This window comes from Hibiscus syriacus, unplaced genomic scaffold (genome assembly GCF_006381635.1).
Source record: "Hibiscus syriacus cultivar Baekdansim isolate YM2019G1 unplaced genomic scaffold, ASM638163v2 tig00110879_pilon, whole genome shotgun sequence".
Taxonomy (NCBI): domain Eukaryota; kingdom Viridiplantae; phylum Streptophyta; class Magnoliopsida; order Malvales; family Malvaceae; genus Hibiscus; species Hibiscus syriacus.
This window is the reverse complement of record NW_024062895.1, coordinates 645,917-663,462: the sequence shown is the minus strand read 5'-3', so window position 1 is coordinate 663,462 and position 17,546 is coordinate 645,917. Positions and strand designations below refer to the sequence as shown.

Sequence of the window (17,546 nt, the reverse complement as noted above, 5' to 3'; positions counted from 1 at the left end):
TAATCAGACTAAAAAAAGTTGGGGGCATGACTAAGAATTTAAAAGAAAAAAAATTAGGGCAAAACTAATAGACTCAGAGTAATTGAAGGTCAAGACATTTTCGATCGAGGATGGATTGAGTGGAATGTCATAGGTGTTGAATTTTTAGTATTTTTAAATTATCGTATAGTTTAAGTATTTTTTTATTGATAATATAATTTTATACCTATTAAATTTTTTAATTTTACATCATATAACTTCCTAAAAGTCCACCCCTAATACATGTCTCCCATCATCAGTATAATTTGAATACCGAATAGCAAGATACAAATCATAAAAAAATTAAAAAATATAAATTTAATTTTACATTAATATAAAATGAATTATTTATTTTATATATAACTCATTTTCTTTCTTCGGAAAAAAAAGTAAAGAATCACTTTCGCGTGCAATGTTTAGAAAAATATTTTAAATTGTAAATATGTGTTTTTGTTCTTTTCTTTAAGTTTTACTTTTAAGTCTTATGTCGTCATACGTAGGTGTGCATGAAATCTGTATAGTTATATAAGTATATTTGAATAATTATCGTAATTGTCGTCATAATTATTTTTAAACATCTTTTTTATTTTTAAACTAATAGATTCACTAAAACATGTTTTAAATGATTACTCCTTAATGTTTACAATTACTCTATAATTAAAAATAATATCTTAAAGATTTAACCTTAAACAAATAAAGTTATATTTATAAATTACAGTGGCTATAATGGGCACTAATGGTAACTTTTAATGATGAAAAATCATGGTTTTTCCCCTGCATGCATGTTTTTTTAGGCGATAAAAATTGAAGTTGTACGACCAAAGTGAAGGAACATTTTCTCTGATAAAAAGTATATTTATCATTATATATAGATGCAGGGCGAGCTACCTTTGTGATAAAACAATGGGCAAACTACACATTTAGTATACCCAATTATTATTTTTGTTTTGTTTTAGTAACTCAGTTATTATTTTTCAAAATCACATCTAACGTTCAGTTTTGTTTCATTTTGGTCACTTGTTAAAAAATTAACAGTATATTGATGAGTCATCATAAGATGTCATGTCATCGTTGAGAAAAAAATAAAACAATACCACATCAGCTTAATTTTTTAACCGTGGGTGACCAAAATAAAACACAAACGTAACGTCGGGTATGATATTTTAAAAAATTGTTTGAGTAATCAAAACGAAACAAAAGTGATAGTTGAACTACAAATCGTGTAGTTTAGCCTAAAAAACCATTACACAAATTTTAAAATACTTTACATAAATCTTTAATACGATATAAGTAATAATTTAATTCCGTAATTTAAATATATATATATATATATATATATATATATATTTCATGAAGCTTTGTTTCAATATTTTGTTCCCTCTGATATATAAATTTGAAACTAGAATTAATGCCGAAAATGAAGGCTAAAGTAACAAAAGAAATAAGTAATATAATTGGATGTTGTTTTAAAGATGAATTTAAAATGTGAAATCAAACTACACATTAAACAATACAAATGAAATTTGAAAAGAAACAAAATCAAAATCAAAACAAGAAACTGTTTTCTTTCTTTTTCCTATTTTAATTTCCCATTAGTGATATGATAAAGATTCCGCGTGGAGAAAAATGTGGTAGTCACATTCCAAACGTGGACTGATGGGTACCATAATCAAACATTTTGTATTTAATCAAACACATTTTCCATGGGAATGGAATCCACATTCCTCGATTAATTGGCCGGGAATGTTATTGCCGGTAATCTTATATTATCAATAGTGAATTTTTTAGGGTATATTATCAGAAATGTCATTACCTCCATTTCTTTAGGTATTGTTAGATTACCGGCGTTTTGGACAAAATGCCCTTAATTTTTCTCCAAAAATATCCTTATTCTGTCATTGAATAATATAAATTCTACGAATGTTAAATTATAAATTTATCCTTAAACTATTTTAGATTTACAAAAAAATCTATAATTAAAATTTTATATGAAGTTCATGAGTTAAAATAAAATTTTTCTCTTTCAGTAAACCTTTTATATTTTCAATTTTGTAAAAAATTTATATAAATTTTATGAATTTAAATTTTTTAAAAAATATATATAAATATTTTCCAACTTGTTAAAAATACAAATATATAATAAGGACAATTTGGTCAAATATACATTCCAATAATCTTTTATCCCTTTAACCAAACACGGTAATCTTATATTCATGCTAAACCAACCAAACACAAAATACAACATTCTCAATAATCCTATTCCCTAATAATATTTTATTCCCACTTATAATCTTACATTTCGTGAACCAAAAGCACTACAAGCTCAGGAGTTCGGACATATCAAATCAACAGTGATTCTGATGTTCGTATGTAATTAGTAAATAAATAAAATTTGAGTTATTTTTCTCAAATTCTAGAAGGGGAGAATCTGGGGGGATAAAATGAGAAGCATAGTTTTTCAACAACCGTATCTGATATGTTGTGTAAAAGTCTGAAACACAGTGGTTCACCAAAAAGAAAAAGAAAATGTTACAGAGAAAAAGGGTTCCTTCAAGGAGGGTTAATCATTCATCATCCAGCACTCCGTGGGGCACGTAGTCCATTGGAGAAGATGCTGTTGCTTGCAAAATTTCAAAATACAGATTTTATGGCCTGCAATTGGATAACAATTGAAACATGAGTTTATTGAGTGAGAGCAAATAAAATATCAACATACTTCCCCATAAGATCCTCCAACGGCAATAACTGGGCAATTTTCAGCCGATAGATTTGTCTTGAGGTCCATTATCAATTGTGCATAATCTGATAAAGCTTGTGTTGAGCTTATGGCCTGCTATCTCTTTATATCCGAATGGTGTAACACCCAGATTTAGGCGATAAAATTTAGAAATTTTAAAGTATTGGATTTAATTGGTATTTTGGAAGAAATTGAGGATTAAATTGTAAAATTTTAAAGTTGGCATACTATTTTAAGAAGTGTAGAAAATTCAGTGACTAAACTTATAGTTTAATCATTTTTATTTTGGAGAGAATTATAAACTCATTTCCCGTATGTTCTGCAGAATTAATTCTCATTTCCCTCCCCGTTGATCTTTCTTTCCACTCCGATCTATTCACCGTCCGGCCATCGTTTGATGAACCGAAACCACCATCGTGTTTGTTGTCGACCGATAAACAAAACCCCTCAAACCTCTCATCGTGAATCGGCGTCGTTTATCGTAAATTTCAACCGGAAGTATTGTCAGTTTTAACTCAATCTCTGTTAGTTTTTCGTCGATTCACGTCAATCCGGCCACGCGCTTTCGACACCTCTCGCACCATCGTGTTCCTTGTATCATTCCGAGTCCACCGGTGTCCTTCGTGTCTCCGTCGTCGCCGGCGCGTTGAAGGGTGAGGAAGTCAAAGTTTTCAATGTTTCGGAATCCAGCTCTCCACCATTCAAAAATTTGAACCGAGCTTGGTAAGTGTCTCAAAATGCCTTAAAAATAATTTTTAGAAAATTTTTGAAAATTTTTCGGACACCGTAACACTGTTTGCGCACCCCACGCGCCACCCCCTGAGAGTGGGCTTCGTCTGGTAGCAGGAAAAAAAAGAAAGAACGAAAACGGCTTGACCGGTCCGACCCGACCCGTTGACCGTTGACTACCGTTGACCAGAACTTTGACCAACGTTGACCGGCCATTGAACGACCATTGACTTTTTCCGGGTATACCTATTTAGACTTTTTTGATGGCCTAAGTTTGTTTTTGGGGTTCGTTTCGTCAAATTCAAATTCGGGATGCTGTTTTTCAATGATTTATCATCCGATTCGATCCGTTTTTCCGAATTAAGCCCCGTTTTGATAAAATTTTTATTATTATGTATTTGAGGAATTATTGGAAGTTGAATTAAAGATCGAGGGCATTCAAATGGAATTTATTTGGTCGATCAGTATGATACGAAAATCGAGGTAATAATTTACTATCTCTTTATGCTTATTGGAATACGTTGATATTGATAAATGCATGAATAAGATAATATTTGTCTCATATGTGTAGTTAATTAATTTCTACACTCGATCTGAATACGATAAAAATTCAGTAATTGATTATGCTTCAGATGACTTTTATAAGAAATTGAGGGATTGTTATAAATAAAATTACAAGTTCTTTGTTTAGTGATAAAGGAATCAGCTTGGATCTGTAACATATAATTTATTTCATCAAAGGTACTTGGATGAGAAATTATGAGAATACTTAGGTAGGGTAAAATTACGAAAATACCCTTATGTTGTAAGATGATAAGAATTATCCCTGAAAGTTGGTTAATAACTCTGAAAAGACATATTGATCCAGTAAAATTACAGATGTGCATAAGAAATGCTAGTTTTGCTTAGAAGATTTGGATAACTAGTTTTTAACACCATGAGGGTTTATGCAAGATGCTAGAAGTCTGTTAAGGGAATCATTTCAAGATCAGAGAATGTTCGAGAAAGCAATTAACCATAGAATCTCTAAATTATAATTATTTTCGTTAAGAGTTAATACCGAAGTTATCTGGTTAAGAAATTATGAAAATGCCCTTGAGAGGTAAAAATAGTCCTAGTTGACCCTGAATGAGAAAGTACTTTGAGAATTCGTACTTAACTCGATAAATTACGGATTTAATTGTTAAGATTTTTTCTTTGTACAGAAAATTCCTGATAACTTGTTGGTAACTTCTGAGAAGACAATTGACCTGAAAATCTCCGAGTTAAGAATAAATTATCGAGGGTGCTCTTTTTTCAGAATTGTTCGAAATGTCTGGAAAAGATGATACGTTTGAATTAAATAATAAGATCATATGGAAGGAAAGGATTGAAATACACCAGATCTGTAAAATAACAAAAATACCCATGTAATGGAAATGACCCAAGAGTATCACCAAGCTCAGGAACGATGAGATATCCTCGAGCTCTGTAATGAATGGAATAAAACTGAACACCAAAATGACCAAAATACCCTTATGGCCTATACTAATTAAATTTCTTGGATTAATTAAGGAATCCAAATAAGCATAGGTGTTGGATTACCTTTAAAGTTATGGAACATAACTTAAGTGAGCCGATCAACCTTAATGATATGTCAGTACCTAAACGGCATAAATATTACTTGAATGTGTGTTCGTCTTCTCAAGTTTGGTTTGATGATAATTTTGGAAGTATTCAACTCAGCTCAACTCTAGATCGCATTCAATACTAAGAATTTGATATTTGTTCGACAAATCAACCACGAATATCGAACTAAACTGAACGAAAGTACAATATGTATCCGAAATTCAGAAAACAACCGAATTACTCTGGAAAACTCTGAAGTAACCGGGATAGACTTGACTGTTAAATGAAATAAGTAACCTCAATGACTGAGGATTAAATAAGTGATTTGTATGAGTCTGGAAACGTTAATAAACATACATGATGTAATGTTCTTATGGGTCATGAACTACAAATCAAGCACGTTAGCATTTCATGATATCGTGGAAGCGTGGAAATGAAATAAAGAGCATTAGAATATCTTTTAGTTTCCTTAAGATCTATTCAGTGATGAATCCGAAGATGATCTATTCAGTGATGAGTCCGAAGATGATCTATGAATAAGAATTTTTGGTATTAAAGAGTAAATACCCTGGAAGGACAATGAATTAACCAGTCGACAAGCATTAGTTCTGGGAGTTGTTCAGCTTGAGTTATTTCGATAATCCGATAGATCGACACAGACTGTAATTGTCCTGAACCTTCTTTTCTTCCTTATCAGTTCAAATTACATTATGAATAATTGATGATTTCGTCATTAATGAACTCTTCCAATAGTGATTCTAAATTCTGACATTCTATCGGTATACTGAATATCCGTGTTTCTCTGCCCGATAAGATTATCCAATCTATCTGAATACTATCTGTAAACTCTAATGTGTTCCCTAATTACATTAATGGTTTATCTGATTTATGTTTTGATTTCCGATCTAAATTCTATTCTGATACCTGACCTGGATTCTGTTATGATATTCGACCTGAATTATGTTTTGATTTCTGATATCTCCGTTTATTGACGGAAAATGTTTATGGAGTGTTCGGTTGGAGGAATTACTATGGTTTTTGATAAATTTTTTATGGGAGGGTGTTGTTGGAGGAAGTTACCGTTACTGTTACCGCATGCTCCTCTGCTTTGTGCTCAAGGCCTTACTTGGTGTATAGGTGGGTGTATGGTTCTAGGGAACCTACACATTATGGAGTGTTCAGTTGGAGGGATTAATATGGTTTTTGAATAAAAATATGTTTTAACTGCCACTGTTTTAAAAGAAAATATTTGTATCTTTTCACTAGTTTTGCGGGAATACACTAGATAACCTATTCTGATCTCTTGAACCTAGACATCCGAAAATATTTCCATCTGAATTGAATACTATCGGTTAATACACGAGATATCAATGGGACGTCAGCTCAGCCTAAAAATCTGTAGATATCTGGACCAAATACGAAATATATGTTTATATGTATCTGTACGTTCTTCAGCATCATCTGGTAGTTATGTATTACTGAGCTTTCCAAAGCTCATTCTATTACTCACCATTGCAGGTTAAAAGAATTGTACCAGTGCAGCTATCTACTTCAGTAAGGGAGTTCTTCCGACGTTGTTTGCAGAGTATGGTACATGTGATTAGGGGCATGTAATTGTATTTTGTTTTATATATATGAGTACGAAAATCCGTTTTATTTCTGAATAATGATAAATGATTTTATGAGTTTACATGTTCTGATAAAAAGTTTTAAATTTTCCGCTATTTTTACGGTGGGTCACTCCGGTGGCCCTAATGTGACAACCCAGATCGGATCGAATTACCCGCATCGGTCTGAGAGGGTTACAAATGGCATTGAGTCTCCATAATGACGATGCTGTAATCAACTAATCCATTAATGCATTGCCAACGTCCATTTGCTAATCGATGCATATTATACTCAATTCTTTTTTTAACACATGAAGATCTTACCATCAATCTTATGTCCAAATACGTACGAGACGTATACTTTAGACAAGGTTAAATTGTGTAGTATATCCTTGTGCTACGCTTTTTTTTAGTTTGTAAAATGAGTAAATGCTCTACACTAATCTTGGTCTATATTGATGTAATCTTATATTATCATTGTCGATGTTGTATCGGCGGTTGGGCGTACATATGATCATTTTAATTTCTTCTATTTTCTAAAATATGTATTTTCAATTTTTGGTCAACTTCTGTCAAGTCATTCAAACAATTTGATGTGTTTTATTAGTTAAAATATATAACGACGTAACATTTACACCTTAATATCGTTTATATACTTGGCACATTTTTCTTTTTTTAAGTAAAAAAATATTATCGGCTTTGACATAGCAATTGTCAATCAACTAGAAATTTGAGATCTTCACCTTGCTTGAAAATAGGTGTTACTTTCTCAGTACATAGTTCATATTTAATCTTTTTTATTCATATTAATTTACACATTTATATATTTTATGTTACTTGTACGTATAATATACGTTTTATTTATTTTCTACAGCCAACGAAAGTCGACCAAAATAATTACAAAAAAGTTACTCTAGGCTTTGATCTAACTCGTACCAAAGTCTACTTTTTGAAGAAGAAAAAAATCTCGTACCAAAGAACCCCTCTTCGTTTACAACTATCGCAATGTAGGAAAAAAACAGATAGCTCTTGCTGCAAATCATAGCATATTATTTCATCGGGAAAAAAGTGTTCAGAGTGCGAGATATACTACATAAATCAACCGCCAAAAAGGATTAATTACACTTTCCAATAATTACATGGTGATGTATAATACAGAAGTTGCCATTAATCGAGGCACAACACTCAAAAGGATAATATTTTTTTTAACCACAAAAGGATAATAAGAGGTGAGGAAAAGGGGGAAAATGAGGCATTTCGACGGGCACGAGCACGAGATAAACCAAATCTAAATGACCCGAAAAAATTTTGCGAGCAAAAGCACACACGCACGCACACCCACACACCACACGTGCACATATAAAGGCATGCAAAGCAAACTTAGCTCGCAGCGGTAGTACATAGAATACATCGCATCCGAGGATCACCGGCCTCACTACCATCATCGTCAGCATCATCATCTACTTCGTACTCATATAGCCCCTCGGAGGTGGCTCCAGTCTCCTTTTTGCTGCTGGTATTAGTATCGGTGGAGTCCATCAAGCAAGTTGTGTGATACGCATGACAACAAAAGAAAACGACGACTGATACATTTTGTATTGAGAAAGGATCAAAACAAATGCAACATCTTCCACCTCCCCTAGTTTTAGACTTAACATCCATGTTTTTCATGCAAAGTGTTATAGTTTGAGAAGCTCTACTTGCATCCCTATTGGATCGGGCATCATCTTCTTCATTACTCAAGCAAACTGCTCGTTTCGCTTCATTGTAGTATTTAACCAACAGGTTAACACAATCCGCCTGTATTATTCATATGTACACAAATGTCGGGTTCCTTAAATTGGAATTTCAAGTATTATAACAAACGGTAACAGTAAGAGGTGTAATAGTAATAATAGTACCTTGAGTATATCATTGCACCCATGTCTAAGAGAAGTTTCAGTTCTGTAATCAGTGACAATTTTGACTAGACGATCCCTGAGCCTGAAAATAACAATAGAAGATTAAGTTCAATTTCTTTAAGTAGATAAAGTGATTCAGCTTAGATCTCTGCAATTGGAAGTTCTAAGAGGCGGTTGGATGCTCCATATGGAATTCTTCGGGGTATAATTTAAGATCGAAGCTGTGAAAGATAAAGGGAGCATATACAGCAGTAATTTGGTGATTTTTTTTCTGATTCATTATTTCTTTTTGCATGAAGAAATAGTTTAGCATCATAAAATTTGATGACAAAACAGGTTTCATTATAGATAGTTGGCACGGCATACATAGAATATGGACAGATCAGTATGGTAGTATGATTATATATAGAAAGCTCACTTAAAGATAGGGCAAATGATTACAGTCATTGTGTTGTGACACAAACAAACCACAGGCTTTTCTTCCTGGACTCAGCACCAAAATGCTTAACCACATTAAAGTCAATTAATTAAATCAACAGCTCCGACTAAATTTGAGTTTGATCCAAGTATGAATTGAAGCGTTGTCAATTAACTATCAGATAAATGATGGTTCACAATAGCAACTTCCATTGACTGTGAACCCTCTCAGGTTTTCCTTTCACCCTTTCCTTTTTTTATATATTTTTTAAACTAAGAAACCTCTATGACATTATAGATGCAAATTACTTGGAAATAGAAAATTCTGCTCAACTGCAATTTGCAAATTTCCCTTGACAAAAAGAGGATACTTACCGTGGTATCTCTAGGCCATTGGGCACCATATTTACTATATCGAGAGGATCCAGATTGCCAACAGTGTGTTCCAATAAGACGCCCACCTGCCAATCAGTGAGAGACTAGTAAGAACAAGTTCAAAACAAGAGGAATATGGCTAATCATCAGACAAGACAAGCATATTTCCAGTCTGCATTTTATGGCATTACCATTTCAGGTTTGTGGAGGCATTGGTGAATAAGTTCTTCCCAAAGATCATCATCATGCTGCATGGTCACAAATTCTACAGCCTGCGGAGGATAAATACACTTCTATCTTTGGTACTAATCCATAAAATTACCAGAAACACAAATATTAAGCAATAGCTGAAAGCAGAAAGAACTCCAATTGAAAATGACAAACTGTACCTCTTCTATATCTCCTAATTCATTTATGACGCCCACCTGCCAATCAGTGAGAGACTAGTAAGAACAAGTTCAAAACAAGAGGAATATGGCTAATCATCAGACAAGACAAGCATATTTCCAGTCTGCATTTTATGGCATTACCATTTCAGGTTAGTGGAGGCATTGGTGAATAAGTTCTTCCCAAAGATCATCATCATGCTGCATGGTCACAAATTCTACAGCCTGCGGAGGATAAATACACTTCTATCTTTGGTACTAATCCATAAAATTACCAGAAACACAAATATTAAGCAATAGCTGAAAGCAGAAAGAACTCCAATTGAAAATGACAAACTGTACCTCTTCTATATCTCCTAATTCATTTATGATGACTGCCAGAGCCTGTTTCGAGTTTCCCATTCTTCCAAGAATGAATACTTGCTCCCTTAAAAGGTCTTTTCTGGCACAGATCTCGTACGCCTGAAGTTGAATTTCAGCTGTGTTATTTTGGAAAATTATCATGTCATCATTACATAACCAATATTTACTGTCCAAACCTTCTCCAATGTGTAATGTTGACTACCGCGAAGAAAAGGAAGTAGCATCTTTGGATCATACTCAACGTAAAGTTCTACCTATAACAGCAAGGAAAAGGACAATAAATTATCAGAAATGCAATTAACCTAACAACAAGTACCTTGCCCACAAACAAGACTCAATGCACAGCCATAAGTATCGAGGGCTAAACAATGGCATGCTCACACGCAATAATAATTAACCTGTTAACAAGGCATCAAATGCAGCAAAAAAATAACAACCAACAGGAATTTTCCAAGGTTGTTAATCCCATATTGGACAGGTGATTTGTTTGCTTTAAAAAAGGGTACAAATCGGTACCAGATGTTTAAGTATAATGTTTTTGAGGTTCTCATTGTAGTATATAACTACCCATAACATACCTAGATGGCTAGATCCATATAGAATGTCACTAATAGTAAGAAAAATTAAAGATTTACATCATTTATAAATCCAAATTCAAAATACCAATTAAGAAAATTCACCATATACCATATAAACAGCAAGTCAACTCAAACAAACATATCATACCCAAACTAACAAAACTAAGGAAAGGGAGAGAATTTTGGAATACGTATAAACTGTTTAGAGTACAGTTGACATGGCTGGTCTTATGTAGTCAAACCATGTGCGACTAATTTGGAACCTACTGCCATTTTATTTCTTCAACCATTGACCACACAGAGAACAGGGACAAGTATTTGGCCTCCACAGAAATGTATGAAATCTAGAAAGTAACAAGGAACCTAATAAATTGAGAATTTCAAAGCAACTGATGCCACCAATATTTACATAAAAGATATCAAAACACTGATGTAGTAGCCTTATTCATACCTGCATATCATGAAATTCCTTGCCAGCATGTGGGTTCACTTCAAACAAGGAATGCAGATATAAATGCAAGAAATATCTCGTATCACACTTTTTTCTAGTATTCAGAAGCTGTGAAACAACTTCAGATGGTGTAATTAAGTCCCGATTTTGGAGCAACAAATTAACTGCTTGTTTACAATCTACAATCATCAACGGGACAACCTGCACCATACACATAGTATTTCTTGTATTAAAATTCATTGTTAATAAAGTAAATAAACGAAAATTTCTTTTTCAATTACTTTTTGCTCTTATTCCCCAACAATTTTATTAAATAGAAAGAGCGATTTTTTATCACTTTAATTTTGATTGAATTTTCCAATGCATCTAACATAGATAAATGTGTCAACCCAAGTAGTGAAATTTTGGAAGAAAAAAAAAACAGTTTCGGAATTTACAAGACTGGCCTCATATGAATAGGTATTGACATTAAACACAATCATTTTTTAGAAAGAAAAGTAGCTTAAATATTTCATATACTCTTCCATAGCCATACCTTTTCATGAATAGAATTTTGTAAGTTGTGTCTTTCAATGAAGTCAAATATATCTGGCTTCATGAGCTGAATCACAGACAAGTGTATACATTAAGAAAGAAGCAATGAAATATCCAACTAGAGAACGAATGAAAACCTAGTTTTCATGAGCAATTTGCATGACATAATTTTAAGGTTGACAAATATATTTGTCTAAGCACAAATTTACATTAGAATACTTACATCAGCATATAGTGAAAAAGCTTTCTCGTACTGCCCATTGATAACATACAACTCTGCAAGCGCCTATCAAGAAAAAAGAATATCATTCGACATATAGCATCAACAGATTCAATTCACGTTAGACAATTGGAAACTGCCTCATGAACCTCTTTAAGGGCATCAGTCATCGACGAAGTATTTAACTGTGGCTCAATTGCAGAAATAACAGGCAACACAGAATAAATGACACGTGGCCAAGATTTAACAGTTGACACAAGATCCTTATGAAATGCTGGATTTGTTGCCAGAGCCACAAGAGCAACCTGCAGCAAAGCAAACAAGTGGATTTTCATTCCAAGTTTGACACATTAAAAACTATAAAAGGAGGCTACATGAAAATTTGCACACAGTTGCTGTCTTGACAAACCTCATAAGCAGTATCACGTAGCCTTGGGGTCTCTGTTGGCATATATGGAACCAATACAGGAAGCTGACGGAGATGGGAAAAATGAAACACCCATCTGCCAAGACAATTGAAAGCGATTAACAAGAAATATATGGAAAGAATTGCATAAAATGATTTTCAGTACCTCTCCCAAGCTGTAGGAGATCCCCTCAACAATTTGGGACACAAGGAAGCAGCCTCAGCATATTTCCTTTCCACAATCAAATGATCAAGGTATCTAGTTCCCACCTACACATAAGGTGAACAAAAATGAAAGCAACAACAAACTTTAGTAATTACATATTTACATGCACAGAGGAATGGCAAATATTTAGGGAAACAAATGTGCTTGGCAATAAGAGAACATTTATATATATATATATATATATGTGTTAGCTTGCAGTCAGAGTCTTTAATAATAGTGCAAAGCCTAGATATTAAGCCAGTAGCTTTACAAAGTAAGTGATATCAAGTCATTTAAAAGAAGAAAGTTACTTCATCAAGGAGTTTACTCCGACCCTGACCAGCCTCAACTGCTGCTAAAGCTTTTTCATGGCATCCATGTTGAAGAAGCCATGCAATGTGATCCTCAGCATCCCTAAAGTATCAAAATTGTAAAGGTTGAAAATCAAGCAGTATTTGCAATAAATAAATATATATATATATATATATAGAAAAGTACCACATAAAATATTGACCATTATTTTAATACGCTGCACAAATCCAGAGATTATTATATGACGTCAAAGTCCATATTAGGAGAATCTTGATAACAAAATTCAAACACAACACATCATTTGCTGCAAAACACCCCACATGCGATTAATGGTAATGTAGAGTACTTCTTTGTTATTATAAACCTTTTGCATGTCCTATGAGAATGTGAAACATAATTTTTCATCTGAAGATAACTTAAAATGTATTTTTTGGATCAATATAGCTGTTTTGCCAAGGTGCAAATCTTAAGGTACTACAGATACCTCAAATCATGTCCAATGGAAGCTTGTACAATTAACTATTAGCTTAAATCTGGGATGAGAGTTATTCCGAAAATCCAAATTCCTTTAGGGAAGATAAGCAACCAGCACCAAATAGATGCTGCTAACATTTCATAACAATCAAGTATATACTGCATAGTACTACAGAAACCACAATCTTTTTCCTATTCTACTATTTTCTCAATGAAAGACAAGTTTAATCTTTGAGAAGCAAGAAAAATATAAAGAATCGGAAGTAACCTAGGTTTCGCTATGACAACATCCTTTGGTGATACAATATAGCCCACTGTCCACCGGCATAACTGCTGCCTACATTCACATGAGAAGAGCACTACAACTATTCAAGGAAATTCTGTCTAATAACCAATAACTTCAAGAACGGAGATATCAACCTGAGAAGGGAGCATGAGCCAAGGAATAATCCATTGCTTTGTAGTGCTCAAAGCCATGTACTGGTAGGACATCAGTTGCCAATTCATCATTGTTCCAAGACACAATGTGAACCTCTGGTCTCTGTGCATTTCCCTGCTACAGTAGATTATGCATAGGCAATGAGAATTATAAGATTATAACAACAACGTTATAACAACAACGGTTTATCAAACTCCTGAGAAAACATTATTAGCTAATGCATTGGATTCTACAATCCACTCCACCAACTATTAAACTCAGGATCAATAGAACGTATATAGAAGCATAAGCAGCCTATTGAAAAAGAATTCCAAATTAGATTTCTTCATATAAGTACAACCTAAAAGTTCAAAGCAGAGCAACAATGTAGAGTAGTTACAGTAACCACTGCCGTGGCTTCTGTCAAGAATAGAGTCACACCATGCAGATAAATTGGTAAACTTGCAGGAACGGAAACAGATAATGCACTAATGATAGCACATAAAGCCTCAAAATAGGGGGTGTACACCATGACAAGGAACTTAGCTTTTTCAGAACTGTAAAGGACACATACTTGTCTTGAAGGTATTGTGCTACTAAATTCCTTTTCTCCATCTTTTTCACCAAGAATATAGGCTAGAACAACCAAAGAATCACCAAAAGGAGCAATTCCTAATATGTAATAGCTAGTCTGAAATGATGCCACAATATTTACTTGGTTCATGTTAGACATTGAAACATGCTTATAAGTTCCATTGGCGCCCTTGTTCAGATTTGATCTTATTGATGCAATTTTCACATAAGTTCCCCAGCCAATCACCAATAAGGCATCATCCTGAATAGGTTCAGACAACAAGCAACGGTATAAATGATCAAACAACCTATGCTTCATAAAGACTAGGGCCTAGGATTAGTAGGATAAGTGAACTCCAGAAAATGAATAATAGCATATAACATTGCAGCTGTTTAGAGTTTAGACAACATAAGAAAGTTTGAAACAACTGCAGATATTTTCCATTTTAATCTTTTGACTAACCTGCCACACTAAATGTGGGAGCAAGATTTCAGGATGAGGACTCCCTCTTGGTCTTTCTATAAATGTAATCCGTTGATCATTTGCAGCATCATAAACTTTTACTCCCATATCATTAGCCCAAGCAATGAGACTCGTTCTCCATTTCACTGCATGGATTGGACCTTCACCTGAGTGCAAAACCTAAAAACACATTTAAATACACAACATTCAGAATTCATAAAAATATAGTTTCTCAAATAAACTAAACAGTCGAGCATCACAAACCTGATCCTTGTAGGCATAGCCAAGCCACTTTTTGGTATTAAGATATAAGTGGCCAGCTAAGCCACCAGTTACAAATCTCCCAGATGATTTTCTTGCATAATCAGGATCAAGTGCAATGGCCTTCATAGGACGATGATACTCAAATTTCAATTTCTCGTCAGTGAAAAGACTATGCAGTACAACAAAACCATCATCAGAACAGCTTCCAATATATTCACCTTCTATATCAAAACTAAGGTCATTCACTGCAGCTGAATGAGCGGAAAATTCCTTAACCTAAAATCAACCAAATAAAAATCTTAAGAATTACAAAATACAATCAATTACAAAACAAACCTAAAAGATTAACTTAACTAACTTATCCAAAATTGTGTACATTTTTGGCTAAAATATGTACTTATTCATTGAAAATGTGAATTAAAAGGAAATGTACTGAAATGCGAAATGCCAAAATAAAATGGTAAATTAAGATTCGAAATGAAAGGAAAATTCACCTGATTTCCCAAAAAGTCGAGGATATGAACGGTTCCGTCGTCCGTTCCAAGTGCGATCATGCGTTCGGCGACGGCGATACAGGAGGCGGAATCGCCGGAAAGCAAGGACGGGATGCTACCTCCCATTCTTTGATACTTAAGCCTCGGCTCTTCTTCATCGTCCTCTTCTTCTTCTTCTTCTCTCTCGTCGTCTCCTTCGACGCCGTTTTCTGATAGGAACGGAGACTTTTGCATTTTACTTGGAATTGGGAAAGGAAAAAAAGGGGAAGATCTGAGTCGTCGAGTTTTGATTTGGTTCGGTTTAGTTAATAAACGGTTTATCTGAATTATTTATTTGGAACGGTGAGTGTCGCCCGTCATTTTGCCGTGTTTTTCTTTTCTGTTTGCGATTTTCTATATGGAAGAACCTTTGTTTAGTTTAAAGGAATTTTTGTACCCAAAATAAATGAAGGGCATCTTTGGGGTAGTTCTGCGGTGCGGCGCCTAAAAAACGGTTAATATATGGTGTGACCGATTAAATAAGTGACCGGTTAAAATTTAGACCGGTTATGTTATATTATTTAACCGGAAATATTATAAAGTACAATAACATACTAGGTAGCGCTTATATAATGTAATAGGTAGGCTTATATTTACCTATTTTATAAGTAAACCGGTATATTTATACCGATAGAATTGTAAATTTACCTATTACATTATAATATGTTGAAAGTATCCATACTTTTTATAAAAATGATCGATAATTTTTTAAAAGTTATGTAATTTATGTTTCAATTTTTTTTAATAGTGTTTCATGTTTTCCACCTACAATATTAATTTAATAATTTCATTTGCACAAAAAATTATTGATTGTTTTGATATTTTATAAAATATATTTAGAATTTAAATTTAACAATATTAACCAAAGATAATAATAAATATGTAATATATATGTTTATTATTTTTAATTTAATAATAATATATATCGTAACGTAAAAAATAAATCATTAGACGCATATAATTACTAAATTAATATCTTAAAACTCACTCAAAAGATAACCTTAAATTAATGTTTTCCACAGTGAAAAAAGTATGGACACTTTTATAAAAAGGATAGATACTTTACAACTACCTATTACATTATATAAACGATACCTATTACATTATATAAACGCTACCTATTACATCATATTTTTACCTATTATATTGAAAGTGTCCATACTTTTTATAAAAATGATCGATACTTTTTTTAAAGTTATGTAATTTATGTTTCAATTTTTTTTAATAGTGTTTCATGTTTTCCACCTACAATATTAATTTAATAATTTCATTTACACAAAAAATTATTTGATTGTTTTGATATTTTATAAAATAATATTTAGAATTTAAATTTAACAATATTAACCAAATATAATAATAAATATGTAATATATATGTTTATTGTTTTTAATTAATATAATATATATCGTAACGTAAAAATAAATCATTAGACGCCTATAATTACTAAATTAATATCTTAAAACTCACTCAAAAGATAACCTTAAATTAATGTTTTTCACAGTGAAAAAAGTATGGACACTCTTATAAAAAGGATAGATACTTTACAACTACCTATTATATTATATAAACGATACCTATTACATTATATAAGCGCTACCTATTACATCATTTTTACATATTATATTGAAAGTGTCCATACTTTTTATAAAAAGGATCGATACTTTTTTTAAAGTTATGTAATTTATGTTTCAATTTTTTTAATAGTGTTTCATGTTTTCTACCTACAATATTAATTTAATAATTTCATTTACACACAAAATTATTTGATTGTTTTGATATTTTATAAAATAATATTTAGAATTTAAATTTAACAATATTAACCAAAGATAATAAATATGTAATATATATGTTTATTGTTTTTAATTTAATAATAATATATATCGTAACGTAAAAAATAAATCATTAGACGCCTATAATTACTAAATTAATATCTTAAAACTCACTCAAAAGATAACCTTAAATTAATGTTTTCCA

General features: G+C 32.6%; 1 pseudogene; it reads right to left on the bottom strand.

Moving 5' to 3' along the window:
* Positions 1–7,790: 7,790 nt before the first annotated feature.
* On the bottom strand, positions 7,791–15,888 carry LOC120144095 (annotated as a pseudogene).
* Positions 15,889–17,546: the final 1,658 nt, after the last annotated feature.